The 5,515-nt window shown below is 37.3% G+C and overlaps 1 pseudogene across 1 annotated transcript; it reads left to right on the top strand.

Annotated features, from left to right (window-relative positions):
- The first annotated feature begins 2,199 nt into the window (after positions 1-2,199).
- On the top strand, positions 2,200-3,144 carry LOC108308285 (annotated as a pseudogene). Its single transcript, XR_001826861.2, has one exon. The product of XR_001826861.2 is annotated as a 60S ribosomal protein L5-like (transcript).
- Positions 3,145-5,515: the final 2,371 nt, after the last annotated feature.

Raw genomic sequence — 5,515 nt, 5'->3', positions numbered from 1 at the left:
AAATAAAAGCCAACAAACACGTAACTATTGACTACAGATGGTAGAAAATATCTGTGGACTCAGATTTCTCCTTTTAACATTAACTACTAGGAGAAAACAGATCAGAAACCATTGAGTACAAAGAAAATAACTGTAACTCAGGAATTCTGTATTCAATGAGTTGTAATTCAAATATTAAGAAATATTCAAATATTCAAATATTTCTTAATATTTTAATTAAGATATAAAAAGACTAATACTAATCCTGAAAATGTTTACTTTAATTCATGTGCAATTAATTGATAAATGAATGAATATAAAATAATAAAGATGAAAAAGCTGGAAGCATACACTAATCAAAATAATTATTGAAAATATGTTTCAAAAAATGAATGAAAAGAAAATTTCCTCATACAATAAAAAATCCAGGAGATAGAAAAGAAAAAGATGTCCAGTTTACTTCTTATATAATGAGGTTTTCAATTTTAACTACTGTGGATGGTACATTTAAATCCTAAAGGCTTAGTCCTCAGACTCTTTCTTTTTGATCTATACTCATTTCTTTGATGATCCCATCCAGTCCCTAGCTTAAATAGCATCAGTAGGCTGTTGACTTCCAAATTTATATCTCTAGACCTGACATGTCCTCTGACTTTAAACTTATAGATCCTTATCCACATCTTCATTTGGGTTTCTTACAGGCATCTCAGATTTAGTATGATTAAACCAAACTTAAGTTTCCTCATCTGCAATCTAAGCTCCAGTCTTCTACATGCCATCCATTAGCACATCCTGCTGTCTCTACATTTAATATATCCAGAATTTCACCATCTCTCATCACCTGTGCCATTAACACTCTAGTCTACTTTGTTTAACTAAATTATTACAGGATTCCTAATAACTTTCCTCCCTCTTACAGATGCTCTTCACACAAGAGCTAGTAACCTTTCTAAAATATGCATTATATTCCTGCTCTGCTCAATGTCTTCACATATCCTTCAGAGTTAATCCAAAGTCCTTTGTATCCCTGCCTAACCTCGTGCCCTTCTCCACCTTCTCTGACCTCAAGTCCGACCACTCTCCTTATCTGTTCTCTTGCTATAACTGCACTCAGATCTCTGCACGTGTTCCTATCGCAGTCACTTTGCCATTGTTCTTCCCTCTATCCGGAATGCTATTTCCCCTAGACAGCAAGCCCAGCTTATTCACCTTTGGATCTTCATTCATAAGTCACCTTATGGGAGAGGTCTTCTCTGACCACCCTTCTAAATTAAAGTGCAGCCTTCATTTCATGTCTCCTTATTCTGATCTATCTTTTTTGTCTTCACAGCACTCATAACTAACGTATTATTTAATTTGAATATTTGAATATTCCTAAAGGTAAAGTATCTGGGCTTAGAAACTGCTGAATTCTCAGTGCCTAGAAGAATGCCTTGCAGAGTGCCTAGCGCATAGCAGCACCCAATAATATTTATTAAGTGACTGAATAGGGTAATTACCAGCAACACCACACACACACATACACACACACACACACACACACACACACACACACACATACAGAGGAGAGGGAGAGAGAGAGAGAGAGAGAGATGCATTCCTAAGAGCATTATTAACTGAATACTAATTCTGCAAGATAATTAGGAAGAGATATGTCACATAAGTGTAGGAAATGTAGGGTTAAATGAAGTCACTTGGATTCTTGATTCATTCAATACATATTTATGAAGTGCCTGCTATTTGTCTAAAACAGGCAGATACAGTGACTATTGGAAACAAGACAGACAAGTTCCTACTTTTATGGAGTTCACATTCCAGCTAGAAAAACAGCCATAAATCAAATTATTACACAAGTAACTATGTAATTATCATTGTAACCAGTGCTACAGAAGAAAAGCACAGAATGCTCCAAGAGTTTAGAATGTGGACCTGATCTATATTCTAAGTGTCCATAATGATATTATATTTAATTTGTTAACCAGAAGAATTATGAGAGATTATCCAGGTGTGCAGAGAGAGAGAAAAGAGCTCTGGCAGAAGGACTCATCTGTGTGAAGTCCTGAGGCCGGAAGGAACTTGGCACATTCACTGAACTAATCAAGTCAGACAGAGGGTCATGAGGTTGGCAGGGGCCAGAGTGCAGGGGTTCATGAGCTGTGTTAAGAGTTTGGAATTTGGAGGTTTCTGTCGAGCTGTGGATGCAGGTCTCTGTTCTGCCAGATGGGGTTTGTTAAAGTTATTAAGAATAAGGCCTACTTTAAGAGATACCAAGTGAACTTAGAAGATGACAAGAGGATAAAACTGATTACTATGCCTGGAAACACTTGGTGATACAGGATGAAAATAAATACAACACACCCAAACACAGGATGAGAGTTCGTGTAACGGAAACATAATTTGTCAGATTGCTTATGCCCGTATAGAGGGGGATATGATAGTCTGCGCAGCATATGCACATGAACTGCCAAAATATGGTGTTGGTTGGCCTGACAAGTTCTGTTGTAGTGTATTGTACTGGCCTGCTGCTGGCCCGCAGCCTACTCAGTAGGTTTGGCATGGACAAGATCTATGAAGGCCAATTGGAGGTGACTGGCCTTGAACACAATGTGGAAAGCATTGATGGTCAGCCAGGTGCCTTTACCTGCTATTTGGATGCAGGTCTTGCCAGAACTACCACGGGCAATAAAGTTTTTGGCACCCTGAAAGGAGGTGTGGATGGAGGCCTGTCTATCCCTCACGGTACCAAATGATTCCCTGGTTATGATTCTGAAAGCAACAAATTTAATGCAGAAGTAGACCAGAAGCACATCATGGGCCAGAATGTTGCAGATTACATGCCCTACTTAATGAAAGAAGATGAAGATGCTTACAAGAAACAGTTCTCTCAATACATAAAGAACAGTGTAATTCCAGACATGATGGAGAAGATGTATAAGAAAGCTCATGCTGCTATACAAGAGAATCCAGTCTATGAAAAGAAGCCCAAGAAAGAAGTTAAAAAAAGGAGGTGGAACTGTCCCAAAATGTCCCTTGCTCAGAAGAAAGATCGGGTAGCTCAAAAGAAGACAAGCTTTCTCAGAGCTCAGGAGCGGGCTGCTGAGAGCTAAACCAAACAATTTTCTATGAGGTTTTCATATAAAGACAATAAACTATAGACAGCAAAAAGAAAAAAAAAAAAAAGAATTTGGAATTTGGTCTAAAAGCAAGGGGAAATCACTAAGCAGGACTTCTCATAGTCCTTAAAATAGGAGTTTGAATTGTAAACCTCTAAGAAGGGTTTTCTCAATTTATTTAATGATAGAAACTACTTTTTGTAGAACCTCTCAATGGTACTATTACCCTGTAATATATTCATATCCTGGAAAATATATACCAGAGAATGACAATAATTAAGGAAAACATATTTTAAGTAGAATAAACAATAGGAAAGCATAAAAAGTAACATATATGAGATTATACAGATCAGTTGGGTGATGAACATATAAAGATTCCATTGTCCTGTTGTAAGGCAAAATTCACATTTAGTTCCAAAGTCCAAATTCAATTATGTGCTGTCTATAAAGATTAATATTATATTAGCTACCATATGACTGAAGCTTTCCACTTCTAATTATTTACCCAAGAGGAATGAGAACGTATGTCCACACAAAAACTTAAACACAAAAGTTCATGGAATTTTTATTTATAATACTAAAAACCGGAAATAATCCAAATGTACATTAATAAGTGAATCAATAAACAAACTGTGGTATATCCCATACAATAAATAGCACATAGCAATAAATAGAAAAGGTCTGCCTTTGCGCCACTGTGCATTTGGCACATCATACAGTGCTCAGAACATGATAGATGAGCCCAAAATCTCCAGAAACTGATAAGCAACTTCAGCAAAGTCTCAGGATACATAATCAATGTGCAGAAATCACAAGCATTCCTATACACCAAAAACAGACTTAAAGAGAGCCAAATCAAGAACGAACTGCCATTCACAATTGCTACAAAGAGAATAAAATACCTAGGAATACAACTAACAAAGGATGTAAAGCACCACTTCAAGGAGAACTACAAACCACTATGCAATGAAATAAGAGAAGAAACAAACAGATAGAGAAATATTCCATGCTCATGGTTAGAAGGAATCGATATCGTGAAAATGGCCATACTGCCCAAAGTAATTTATAGATTCAATGCTATTCTCATCAAGCTACCAATAACCTTCTTCACAGAACTGGAAAAAAAACACCTTAAACTTCATATGGAACCAAAAGAGAGACCGCATAGCCAAGTCAATTCTAAGCAAAAAGAACAAAGCTGGAGGCATCATGCTACCTGACTTCAAACTATACTACAAGACTACAATAATCAAAACAGCATGGTACTGGTACCAAAACAGACATATAGACCAGTGGTACAGAACAGAGGCTTCAGAGGCAATGTTACACATCTAAAACCATCTGATCTTTGACAAACCTGGCAAAAACAAGCAATGGGGAAAGGATTCCCTGTTTAATAAATGGTGTTGGGAAAACTGGCTAGCAGTGTGCAGAAAGAAAAAACTGGGGACACCTTCCTGACATCTGACACTAAAATTAACTCCGGATGGATTAAAGACTTAAACAGAAGACCTAACACCATAAAACCCCTAGAATAAAACCTAGGCAAAACCATTCAGGACATAGGCATAGGCAAGGACTTCATGGCCAAAACACCAAAAGCATTGGCAACAAAAGCCAAAATAGACATATGGGACCTAATTAAACTCCAGAGCTTCTGCACAGCAAAAGAAATGATCATTAGAGTGAATCAGCAACCAACAGAATGGGAAAAAATTTTTGCAATCTACCCATCTGACAAAGGGCTAATATCCAGAATCTACAAAGAACTAGAACAGATTTACAAGAAAAAAACAAACAAGCCCATTCAAAAGTGGGCAAAGGATATGAGCAGACACTTTACAAAAGAAGACATATATGAGGCCAACAAACATGAAAAAATGCTCATCATCACTGGTCATTAGAGAAATGCAAATCAAAACCACATTGAGATACCATCTCACGCCAGTTAGAATGGTGATCATTAAAAAATCTGGAGACAACAGATGCTGGAGAGGATGTGGAGTAATAGGAATACTTTTACACTGTTGGTGGGAGTGTAAATTAGTTCAACTATTGTGGAAGACAGTGTGGCGACTCCTCAAGGATCTAGAAATAGAAATTCCATTTGACCCAGCAATCCCATTACTGGGTATATACCCAAAGGACTATAAATCATTCTATTATAAGGACACATGCACACGAATGTTAATTGCAGCACTGTTTGCAATATCAAAGACTTAGAACCAATCCAAATGCCCATCAATGATAGATTGGACAGGGAAAATGTGGCACATATACACCATGGAATACTATGCAGCCATAAAAAACTATGAGTTCGCGTCCTTTGGAGGGACATGGATGAACCTGGAAACCATCATTCTCAGCAAACTGACACAAGAACAGAAAATCAAACACCGCATGTTCTCACTCATAGGCAGGTG

This window comes from Cebus imitator, unplaced genomic scaffold (genome assembly GCF_001604975.1).
Source record: "Cebus imitator isolate Cc_AM_T3 unplaced genomic scaffold, Cebus_imitator-1.0 Scaffold84, whole genome shotgun sequence".
Lineage (NCBI taxonomy): Eukaryota > Metazoa > Chordata > Mammalia > Primates > Cebidae > Cebus > Cebus imitator.
The sequence above is the reverse complement of the archived record's forward strand: the minus strand, read 5'-3'. Positions and strand labels throughout refer to the sequence as shown.